The sequence below is a fragment of the Coregonus lavaretus genome (assembly GCF_964263955.1).
Source record: "Coregonus lavaretus genome assembly, chromosome: 1".
In the NCBI taxonomy this organism is placed as follows: domain Eukaryota; kingdom Metazoa; phylum Chordata; class Actinopteri; order Salmoniformes; family Salmonidae; genus Coregonus; species Coregonus lavaretus.
The window spans coordinates 46,956,917-46,969,717 of NC_139988.1; the positions used below are offsets into that span (position 1 = coordinate 46,956,917).

At 44.8% G+C, this 12,801-nt stretch overlaps 1 protein-coding gene across 7 annotated transcripts in view; it reads right to left on the reverse strand.

The window, feature by feature from the left end:
• Positions 1–12,801, reverse strand: part of LOC311131426 (bifunctional heparan sulfate N-deacetylase/N-sulfotransferase 2-like) — a 176,958-nt gene that overhangs the window by 40,617 nt on the left and 123,540 nt on the right. For 2 of the 7 annotated variants that reach the window (XM_084164409.1, XM_084164410.1), the window contains exon 1: positions 1,406–1,782. The exons of the other annotated variants lie outside the window; for them this stretch is intronic. The gene's annotated coding sequence lies outside the window, so the exon portion shown is untranslated. Of the gene's footprint in view, positions 1–1,405; positions 1,783–12,801 lie in introns of those variants that run through there. 7 annotated transcript variants of the gene reach the window in all.

The window sequence follows — 12,801 nt, forward strand, 5'->3', positions numbered from 1 at the left end:
GACGAGAGAAACAGATCTGCCGGTTTCTCCCAGTGTTACATGAAAGCTGAACTTTGTGTGTGTTTGTGTAAAGTGTTATGAATTTGTATGAGGGTCGATAAAAGAGCTCTCTCCTCTTTTCATACCGCAGGACTATAAAGGAGTGTTCTGGACTCAGATAAGCCCCTCTTTTCATGACTTTCTCATTCGTTGCCATGGAGTTTGTCTGGCTTCAACCACTGTGGATATTTTCTCTTTAGCTGGAGGCCAGGCAAGGAGTCTATGGTAATAGATAGATTAGAACATGCTCGACTATATTTTTTAAATAATCGTTTAAATTTGGGGTGTTAAAACTGGGCCGGTTTCCCAGATACAGATTAAACCTAGTCCTGGACTTAAGGGCAATTACAATGTAGATTCTCCATTGAGCATGCTTTTTAGTTTGGGAAACTGGCCCCAAGGGTGCTACAAAGCCCATGAAAGCAGAAAAAGTGGTAATCTATAGTATTTAAAATAGTATCTATCACTTGAATTGACCATAAACCTCAGCTAATGTTCAACTACAACATGTTCACAATTGAGTGCAGTAATAAAACAGCAAAGGTCATCATCTAAAGGAAATGATAGTTAATACATGGAGCTCATAGAAAAACCATGAACAATACTCCAACCATTCTGATAATTATCTCTTCCTGACTAACAACGCTCTATTGGATTTATGAGTAGATCATAACACGGACTGCTGTGTGAGCCAGCACCGACTGTCATAGTAAAATGAATTTCCCCATTTCAGCCTATGATAGACAGACAGACGAGGGAGCTCTTCTCATAGACGGGAAACAGAAGAGAATTACTGTAATCTTTTGTTTAGGTCTTTCCATTTATGGTGACTTAGTTTAACTTGATTACCTTTGACTAGCAAATGTATTTCACAGAACTCGCTCCCTCCTGTCATTCAATAGCTTGACAGTTCCTGGAAAGCAATGCAAATACACAGCACTGGCAGGCATGGCTTTGTTAGTCAGATTGATGGCTAAAAATATCTACATTGAGTTTGAGACCAGGGTCTTAGTTGAGAAGAAAGAAGAGCACACACCAAGACTGCTCGGTGGCTCCGAGACAGAGGAGCAAAAAATTATTCCTCCCTTCATCATCAGCCTCCCAGAGAGAAAAACATTCAAATATAATCTCCCTCATTAAAGCAGACTAAATATTTAAAGATTAGAGATGGCACTTCATTAAGCAGGCCATCCGTCGCAGCGGAGCGCTAGCGCAGGGACAAAGGAGGGGAGGGAGAGAGATAGATAGAGAGCGACAGAGAGATAGAGAGATAGAGAAAGGGAGAGAGATAGAGCGGGAGAGTGCGAGATAGACAGGGAGAGGGAGACAGAGAGAGACAGAGATGCCACAATATTTACACTTTTACCTGGTTCGCTACTGCTACGGCAAAACCACCGGGGCCCCGGTAATCTCTCCATGGAGGAGTGCCATGCAAACACTAGGGCAGCCGGCTGGAGATGAGGAGGGAATGAGGTAACCATGGAGGTGGAGAGAGAGGGGGAGAAAGAATGGGAGTGAAGGGGGGAGAAAGAGAAAGAAAGAGATAGAGAGCGCAAGGGGGCTGAGGTTTTCCATTACGCCAGCAGAGCCATGACAAAACAGGGGAATGAGGAGTATATTTTACCAGGCAGGGGAAAGCGGCCCTGGAGTGATGAAGAGTAGATTGAACCAATACAAACCCCAGCTAGGAAAGCACCACTGACAATAATCAGGCTCAGTGAATCCCAGCAGCCAAACACAGGAAGTATGTGTTGAGGGACTGTCGTTATTCTATGGGATTCTGCTGTGTTCCTTCTACCACCGCCGCGTTCCATTCCCACACGCAACGTTGTTGGTGTTCATGTAATAAACCGCATGAATCTGCATCTTCTTAAAATCATATTTTAAACCTAACCCTTTACCACACTGCTAACCTTATGCCTAACCCTAACTTTAAATTAAGACCAAAAAGCACATTTTTGTTTTCATGATTTTTTACGATAGCCAATTTTGACTTTGTGGCTGTGGTAACTAGTAACAACCGTATCATGACCACCTGTCTGGCAGGAGTCGTGTGTGAATGACATCACTGCGACCCTGACTTGCGGCTGATCCACTGGCCTTGGCTAGGCCTACTGCTGCCACATTTTCAAAAGGCCTCCAGCAAACACGCTCTGGAGGAACTGGCATAGGGCTAAATCAACTGTGCATACAGAGAGCTATGTAAATATGTAATCACCGGCCATGAAAAAAACAACTACTACTGCCCCAGTTTGAATAAATAGGCAATTTTATCTCCTCGACAATAATAATGCAGTAGTAGCCAAAATAGGAATCAAGAAGGAAATAAAATACATTACCCTATGCGGGAGATTAGTAGATAAGTCGTATGTATAGTCACTGGGGTTTGGTTGAACATGAGGTAAGGTTGAAGTGGGCATTGCCATTGGCCTTCGCATAGGTGGAAGGCCTGGTGGCTCTGTGTGTGTGTTTCAAATCAAATCAAATCAAATCAAATTTTATTGGTCACATGCGCCGAATACAACAGGTGCAGACATTACAGTGAAATGCTTACTTACAGCCCTTAACCAACAGTGCATTTATTTTAAACAAAAAAGTAAGAATAAAACAACAAAAAAGTGTTGAGAAAAAAAGAGCAGAAGTAAAAAATAAAGTGACAGTAGGGAGGCTATATATACAATAGAATAAAGTGACAGTAGGGAGGCTATATATACAGGGGGGTACCGTTGCATAGTCAATGTGCGGGGGCACCGGCTAGTTGAGGTAATATGTACATGTGGGTAGAGTTAAAGTGACTATGCATAAATACTTAACAGAGTAGCAGCAGCGTAAAAAGGATGGGGTGGGGGGGCAGTGCAAATAGTCCGGGTAGCCATGATTAGCTGTTCAGGAGTCTTATGGCTTGGGGGTAGAAGCTGTTGAGAAGTCTTTTGGACCTAGACTTGGCACTCCGGTACCGCTTGCCGTGCGGTAGCAGAGAGAACAGTCTATGACTAGGGTGACTGGAGTCTTTGACAATTTTGAGGGCCTTCCTCTGACACCGCCTGTGTCGGTGTCAGTGTGTGTCGGTATGTGTGTGTGTCGGTCTGGCAGCCAGTACTGAGGAGGCAGTGCAAGGCTATAATCTTAGCGGAAAAGCGGCACGGTCAACACTGTGTTAGTGTGTGTGTGTGTGTGGTGTTTTGAAGTTGGGAGGGTGTGCACGAACATACAGTACGAATGAATGTGTGTTTGTGTGTAAATATGTTTACTGTTTATGTCCCAGGTGTGTTCTATATTTGTGTATTTCAGAGAGCAGCTATGTGCCTCTTGTTCCCCCTCCAACTACATCACTATACATTAATAGCCTGTGTGAATAAAACAGTTTCTTCCTGTCAATGCAATTAAATCTCTGTATGTGAAGACTGCGCCGATAGACATGGCCACCTTGTTTCAGGCTCCTAAGCAACTTTGCAGAAAAGATAATGGAGCAATATACAGTGCATTCTGAAAGTGTTCAGACCCCTTGACTTTTTCCACATTTTGTTACATTACAGCCTTATTCTAAAATTGATTAAATCGTTTTTCCCCCTCATCAATCTACAAACAATACCCCATAATGACAAAGCAAAAACAGGTTTTTGAAAATTTTGAAAATGTATAATAAAAAAAAGCAGGAAATATCACATTTACGTAAGTATTCAGACCATTTACTCAGTACTTTGTTGAAGCACCTCTGGCAGCGATTAAAGCCTTGAGTCTTCTTGGGGGGTATGACTTTACAAGCTTGGCAAACCTGTATTTGGGGAGCTTCTCCCATTCTTCTCTGCAGATCCTCTCAAGCTCTCTCAGGTTGGATGGGGAGCGTCGCTGCACAGCTATTTTCAGATCTCTCCAGAGATGTTCGATCGGGTTCAAGTCCGGGCCACTCAAGGACATTCAGAGACTTTTCCCAAAGCCACTCCTGCGTTCTGTTGGCTGTGTGCTTAGGGTCATTGTCCTGTTGGAAGGTGAACCTTCGCCCCAGTCTGAGGTCCTGAGCACTCTGGAGCAGGTTTTCATCAAGGATCTCGCTGTACTTTGCTCCGTTCATCTTTCCCTCGATCCTGACTAGTCTCCCAGTCCCTGCCGCTAAGAAACATCCCAACCGTGAAGCACGGGGGTGGCAGCATCATGCTGTGGGGGTGCTTTGCTGCAGGAGGGACTGGTGCACTTCACAAAATAGATGGCATCATGAGGAAGGAAAATTATGTGGATATATTGAAGCAACATCTCAAGACATCAGTCAGGAAGTTAAAGCTTGGTTGCAAATAAGCTTGGTTGCATTCAACACCATAGTGCCCTCTAAGCTCATCACTAAGCTAAGGATCCTGGGACTAAACACCTCCCTCTGCAACTGGATCCTGGACTTCCTGACGGGCCGCCCCCAGGTGGTAAGGGTAGGTAACAACACATCTGCCACACTGATCCTCAACACGGGGGCCCCTCAGGGGTGCGTGCTCAGCCCCTCCTGTACTCTCTGTTCACCCATGACTGCATGGCCAGGCACGACTCCAACACCATCATTAAGTTTGCCGACGACACAACAGTGGTAGGCCTGATCACCGACAACGATGAGACAGCCTATAGGGAGGAGGTCAGAGACCTGGCCGTGTGGTGCCAGGATAACAACCTCTCCCTCAACGTGATCAAGAGAAACAAGATGATTGTGGACTACAGGAAAAAAAAGAGGACTGAGCACGCCCCCATTCTCATCGACGGGGCTGTAGTGGAACAAGTTGAGAGCTTCAAGTTCCTTGGTGTCCACATCACCAACGAACTATCATGGTCCACACACACCAAGACAGTCATGAAGAGGGCACGACAAAGCCTATTCCCCCTCAGGAGACTGAAAAGATTTGGCATGGGTCCTCAGATCCTCAAAAAATTCTACAGCTGCACCATCGAGAGCATCCTGACTGGTTGCATCACGGCCTGGTATGGCAACTGCTTGGCCTCCGACCGCAAGGCACTACAGAGGGTAGTGCGTACGGCCCAGTACATCACTGGGGCCAAGCTTCCTGCCATCCAGGACCTCTATACCAGGCGGTGTCAGAGGAAGGCCCTCAAAATTGTCAAAGACTCCAGCCACCCTAGTCATAGACTGTTCTCTCTGCTACCGCACGGCAAGCGGTACCGGAGTGCCAAGTCTAGGTCCAAAAGACTTCTCAACAGCTTCTACCCCCAAGCCATAAGACTCCTGAACAGCTAATCATGGCTACCCGGACTATTTGCACTGCCCCCCCACCCCATCCTTTTTACGCTGCTGCTACTCTGTTAATTATTTATGCATAGTCACTTTAACTCTACCCACATGTACATATTACTTCAACTACCTCAACTAGCCGGTGCCCCCGCACATTGACTCTGCACCGGTACCCCCCTGTATATATAGCCTCCCTACTGTTATTTTATTTTACTTCTGCTCTTTTTTTCTCAACACTTTTTTTGTTGTTGTTTTATTTTTACTTTCTTTGTTAAAAATAAATGCACTGTTGGTTAAGGGCTGTAAGTAAGCATTTCACTGTAATGTCTGCACCTGTTGTATTCGGCACATGTGACCAATAAAATTTGATTTGATTTGATTTGAAATGGGTCTTCCAAATGGACAATGACCCCAAGCATACTTCCAAAGTTGTGGCAAAATGGCTTAAGGTCAACAAAGTCAAGGTATTGGAGTGGCCATCACAAAGCCCTGACCTCAAGCCTATAGAAAATGTGTGGGCAGAACTGAAAAAGCGTGTGCGAGCAAGGAGGCCTACAAACCTGACTCAGTTACACCAGCAATGTCTGGAGGAATGGGCAGAAATTCACCCAAATTATTGTGGGAAGCTTGTGGAAGGCTACCCGAAATGTTTGACCCAAGTTAAACAACTTAAAAGCAATGCTACCAAATACTAATTGAGTGTATGTACACTTCTGACCCACTGGGAATGTGATTCAATAAATAAAAGCTGAAATAAATAATTCTCTCTACAATTATTCAGACATTTCACATTCTTAAAATAAAGTGGTGATCCTAACTGACCTAAAACAGGGAATTTTACTAGGATTAAATGTCAGGAATTGTGAAAAACTAAGTTTAAATGTTTTTGGCTAAGGTGAATGTAAACGTCCGACTTCAACTATATATAAGGTCCCACAGCTGACAGCGCATGTCAGAGCAAAAACCAAGCCATGAGGTCGAAGGAATTGTCCGTAGAGCTCCGAGACAGGATTGTGTCGAGGCAGAGATCTGGGGAAGGGTAGCAAAACATTTCTGCAGCATTGAAGGTCCCCAAGAACACAGTGGCCTCAATCATTCTTAAATGGAAGAAGTTTGGAACCACCAAGACTCTTCCTAGAGCTGGCCGCCCGACCAAATTGAGCAATCTGGGAGAAGGGCCTTTATCAGAGAGGTGACCAAGAACCTGATGGTCACTCTGACAGAGCTCCAGAGTTCTTCTGTGGAGATGGGAGAACCTCCCAGAAGGACAACCATCTCTGCAGCACTCCACCAATCAGGCCTTTATGGTAGAGTGGCCAGACGGAAGCCACTCCTCAGTAAAAGGCACATGACAGCCCGCTTGGAGTTTGCCAAAAGGCACCTAAAGGACTCAGACCATGAGAAACAAGATTCTCTGGTCTGATGAAACCAAGATTGAACTCTTTGGCCTGAATGCCAAGCGTCACGTCTGGAGGAAACCTGGCACCATCCCTACGGTGAAGCATGGTGGTGGCAGCATCATACTGTGGGGATGTTTCTTAGCGGCAGGGACTGGGAGACTAGTCAGGATCGAGGGAAAGATGAACGGAGCAAAGTACAGCGAGATCCTTGATGAAAACCTGCTCCAGAGTGCTCAGGACCTCAGACTGGGGCGAAGGTTCACCTTCCAACAGGACAACGACCCTAAGCACACAGCCAACAGAACGCAGGAGTGGCTTTGGGACAAGTCTCTGAATGTCCTTGAGTGGCCCGGACTTGAACCCGATCGAACATCTCTGGAGAGATCTGAAAATAGCTGTGCAGCGACGCTCCCCATCCAACCTGAGAGCTTGAGAGGATCTGCAGAGAAGAATGGGAGAAGCTCCCCAAATATAGGTTTGCCAAGCTTGTAAAGTCATAACCCCCAAGAAGACTCGAGGCTTTAATCGCTGCCAGAGGTGCTTCAACAAAGTACTGAGTAAAGGGTCTGAATACTTACGTAAATGTGATATTTCCTGCTTTTTTTATTATACATTTTCAAAAACCTGTTTTTGCTTTGTCATTATGGGGTATTGTGTGTAGATTGATGAGGGGGAAAAACGATTTAATCAATTTTAGAATAAGGCTGTAATGTAACAAAATGTGGAAAAAGTCAAGGGGTCTGAACACTTTCAGAATGCACTGTATATTGCTCCATTATCTTTTCTGCAAAGTTGCTTAGGAGCCTGAAACAAGGTGGCCATGTCTATCGGCGCAGTCTTCACATACAGAGATTTAATTGCATTGACAGGAAGAAACTGTTTTATTCACACAGGCTATTAATGTATAGTGATGTAGTTGGAGGGGGAACAAGAGGCACATAGCTGCTCTCTGAAATACACAAATATAGAACACACCTGGGACATAAACAGTAAACATATTTACACACAAACACACATTCATTCGTACTGTATGTTCGTGCACACCCTCCCAACTTCAAAATATGAATATTTTTTAAATAAGATAATCTTTGAGAACTAACAATCACCAAAATAAAAACTAGACAGTCAGGGAGAATCTAAAATTCAAAAAATGTCATGGCATGGGGCCCCATTGATTTTGTTGTAACGTTTGAGTCACTCAGATAGCATAAGAACAGGGCATAAGCATGGCAAAATGTGTATAATTACAGGAAATTATCTTTAAAAATGCAAAGCTAAATTCTTGTGTTTAACAGTACTGTAAGTGTGTGTGATCTGACGTGAAGATAGTATGCATTTAGTGTGAGCGTATTTTGGGTATACACTGAGTATACAAAACATTAAGAACACCTGCTCTTTCCATGACAGACTGACCAGGTGAATCCAGGTGAAAACTATGATCCCTTATTGATGTCACTTGTTAAATCCACTTCAATCAGTGTAGATGAAGGGGAGGAGGCAGGTTAAAGAAGGATTCTTAAGCCTTGAGACAATTGAGACATGGATTGTGTCTGTGTGCCATTCAGAGGGTGAATGGACAAGACAAAATATTTACGTGCCTTTGAACGGGGTATGGTAGTAGGTGCCAGGCTCACCGGTTTGTGTCAAGAACTGCAACGCTGCTGGTTTTCTTTACGCTCAACAGTTTCCCGTGTGTATCAAGAATGGTCCACCACCCAAAGAACACCCAGCCAACATAATACAACTGTGGGAAGCATTGGAGTCAACATGGCCCAGCATCACTGTGGAATGCTTTCGACATCTTGTATAGTCCATGCCCCGATGAATTGAGGCTGTTCTGAGGGCAAAAGGGGGGTGGGTGCAACTCAATATTAGGAAGGTGTTCCTAATGTTTTGTATACTCAGTGCATACTGTGTTGTATATACTGTGGTATGTATTGGTATGGGAGACATGGCTCTCAGGCCATGGCAGTGTCTCAGATCTCACCCTGGGTTCTCACACTAGTCATGCACCAATGAGTCACACCAATTACACACACACACACCCCTCTGTCACAACAGCTCCAGCCCCCTCCTGGAGGCCAAAGTAGAGACATCCTCATCTCATCTCTCCCTCAGCATCAGATTCAGCCTGCCCTCCTCAACTCCTTTATCTCATTAATCTGATTAGAAGTCTTAAATCAATGGCTGCAGGCTTAACAGCAGCCAGCATAGCTCTGTGACAGTTGGGACTGTCACTGCTCTGCTCTCTCAATTGGCCAAACATCTCAGGCTGCTTCCCACGCAATCCCAGTCTGTCCACTTACTACTGTATCCTCCCCTCTGACCACTTCTCTTCTGCTGCTTCCATTCATTCTGTCTGCCTCAATGTTTTATCCTGCTTTGAAAACACATGGAACAGGCCTTGGGGATGGAGGCTTGGAGATTGACTCCTGATCTAGTAAAGGGCCGGAGAGTACAAGTGAGACAGCATATTACAGAACTGAGAACTCCATAACACAGACACTCTGTGTAGATGTTCCCCTTAGGCACACAGATCTATGATCAGTTTACCCCACACACACAAAAGGCAAAGGTGACCTTAGATCAGTGTCTAGGGGTCCATGGCTGCCTGTGGGAGTGTACAGTAGAATGGTGACTGACACTAGTGATATGGAGTAAGCAGCTGCAGCACATGCAGATGGGCCAACCCTTTGGGGCCACATCACCATCCGCATGTCCCAATTCTAGGGACAACAGAGGGGTCAGAGAGACAGCCAGGGGGTCCAGATCAGAGTCCCAGCCCACAGTTTGTGAGTCCACTGGGAGAAATGTCCAGCACTGTAAAGGCTTAGAGACTCAGGCTGGGTGGTTTATGACACACAACATACTGGGGAACGACGAGTTCATGACAGCTCACGGGCACTGGATACACAAAAAGACAGACATATAGGCCTACCCTGAGCACCATGGAACATAGGCCTTCTATAGCTTGCTAGCTACCGCTATACCGGATTACAGTATGCTGCTGATTTGTGTGCGTAGGCCCGTACTGCTAGTGCTGCTATTATTGCTATTTTTATATCTAAACTATAACAAACAACCCTGATAAATGGCTTATCTGCAGAGAGTAATCACACAGAGAATTCAGTTGATCGCTATTTGTGCAGTAATGGCAGACTGCTAAATAAATTGGCAATTTAAACCAAAGCCACACACAAAAACAAGGCCAAATTCCTCATGTGGAGGCGAACAACTCAGTATCTACAGACCCAGAGACAAAGTATGGGCTCATACAGACAGAGATAGCAATCTTCTAACTGCAAAAAGTTTTCAAAAGTTAACTTTCGAAAGACACACATAAAAATGGTAGACGGAGAGCTGCAGTTTTTGCGTCTGTTGTTGACGGACACAAAAACGTCCTGAATTAGGCTCACGAGTAGCCACCGGATGGTTTTTCAATACCGTTGAAAAGATTACTTTGAAGTTTTTCAATGAATTGTAATAGTAGTAATTTGTGTCAAGAACTACAAGTTGCTGGGTTTTTCACGCTAAACAGTTTCCGTGTGTATCAAGAATGGTCCACCATTCAACATGAGCCAGCATCCCTGTGGAACGCTTTCTATACCTTGTAGAGTCCATGCCCAATGAATTGAGGCTGTTCTGAGGGCAAAAGGAGGGGTGTAACTCAATATTAGGAAGGTGTTCTTAATGTTTTGTACTCTCAGTGTACATTAGTAAAACACATTCAGCAGAAAATAGCTTAATTTCCATCAGATGACAACAGAAGTGCAACGCTATTTGGCTGGCAGCCACACAAGTAAATGAGCTTACAATGAAAAAGCAAGGTATTTTTTGCAAAAATGATGCATGGCCATTATATTTCTAACGTTAATGCAAAAGTCTGCATTAACGTGACCCCTAAATTTTACTTGCTAGTTATCTAAGTAAGTGGCTGGATTGATAATGATATGGGGCATCATATAGTGTTAGTTTTCTGCCATGTTTGAGAAGTCAAAGCCCTTTGGATTAATTATCTGTACAGCTGTCACTGCTATCTTGAGTTCCTTAGGTTTTTCTCCTCTCTGTTCTTGGCCCATCTGCTCCTCCCCCCTCTTCTCCAAGCAGAGCAGGCAGGCCCGTTGCCCTAGCGACTACAGACTCCACACAGACACAGCATGTACACATTCTGCTCCAGAGCCAGTACTGTTCTTCCTTCAGACAAGCATGAATCAAAACTTTGCACAGTGTCTCTCGTTCACTATAGCTTATAAATATCCAAACTCTGTTAACCCTATATAGAGTGCATTCGGAAAGTATTCAGACCCCTTGACTTTTTCCACATTTTGTTACGTTACAGCATTATTCAAAATTGATTAAATAGTTGTTTCCCCTCATCAATCTACACACAATACCCCATAATGACAAAGCAAAAACAGGTTTTTACAAATTTTAGCAAGAAAATATATAATGAAATATCACATTTACATAAGTATTCAGACCCTTTACTCAGTACTTTGTTGAAGAACCTTTGGCAGCGATTACAGCCTCAAGTCTTCTTGGGTATGACGCAACAAGCTTGGCACACCTGTATTTGGGGAGTTTCTCCCATTGTTCTCCGCAGATCCTCTCAAGCTCTGTCAGGTTGGATGGGGAGCGATGCTGCACAGCTATTTTCAGGTCTCTCCAGAGATGTTTGATCAGGTTCAAGTCTGGGCTCTGGCTGGGCCACTCAAGGATATTCAGAGACTTATCCCAAAGCCACTTGTGCGTTATCTTGGCTGTTTGCTTTGGGTTGTTGTCCTGTTTGAAGGTGAACCTTCACCCCAGTCTGAGGTCCTGAGCGCTCTGGAGCAGCTTTTCATCAAAGTTCTCTGTACTTTGATCCGTTCATCTTTCCCTCGAACCTGACTAGTCTCCCAGTCCCTGCCACTGAAAAACATCCCCACAGCATGATGCTGCCACCACCATGCTTCACCGTAGGGATTATGCCAGGTTTCCTCCAGACGTGACGCTTGGCATTCAGGCCAAAGAGTTCAGTCTTGGTTTCATCAGACCAGAGAATCTTGTTTCTCATGGTCTGAGAGTCCTTTAGGTGCCTTCTGGCAAACTCCAAGCGGGCTGTCATGTGCCTTTTAATGAGGAGTGGCTTCCGTCTGGCCACTACCATAAAGGCCTTTAAGGCCCATCTCCACAGAGGAACTCTGGAGCTCTGTCAGAGTGACCATCGGGTTCTTGGCCACCTCCCTGACCAAGGCCCTTCTCCCCCGATTGCTCAGTTTAGGAAGAGTCTTGGTGGTTCCAAACTTTTTCCATTTAAGAATGATGGAGGCCACTGTGTTCTTGGGGACCTTCAATGCTGCAGAAATGTATTGGTTCCCTTCCCCAGATCTGTGCCTCGACACAATCCTGTCTCAAAGCTCTATGGAGAATTCCTTCAACCTAATGGCTTGGTTTTTGCTCTGAAATGCACTGTCAACTGTGGGACCTTATATTGACAGGTGTGTCCCTTTCCAAATCATGTCCAATCAATCGAATTTACCACAGGTAAATCAAGTTGTAGAAACATCTCAAGGATGATCAATGGAAACAGGATGCACCTAAGCTCAATTTCGAGTCTCATAGCAAAGGGCACCAAAAACACCTCTGCAGCATTGAAGGTCCCCAAGAACACAGTTGCCTCCATTATTCTTATTCTTATTGTATTTTTTTAGGGGGATTGCCTGTCGTTTTCGCTTGTTAGCATATTTAGCTACCAGCCTAAATGGAAATGAGCTATTACGTCTGGTAATAGACACCCAATCTGCTTTTTTGCATTTCTTTTGGCGCCCCCCATGTGTACGAAGCCAGTAATACCGTAAATCCCGGAATGAGAGAAGCACGGTATGACAATATGAAAATCAGGATACCGCCCAACGCTAGTCTGAATGCTTCCGAAAGGCAGAAAGCAAGAAAAAGGAGAAGATTGAGGGAGGGAGGCGCTACAGTAGAGGACAGTGTCTAGGGGGGCTCTGGGGGCAGAGATACAGTCCTCTAAAACCTTACAGATTGATCACATCTTGCTCCGGTCACCATGGCACAGCTCAGAGAGGTGGTTGGGATCTTTTTAATTGGCCGGGGACAGCTTCCTAAAGCCCAGCACTGTCAGAGGTGCACAAA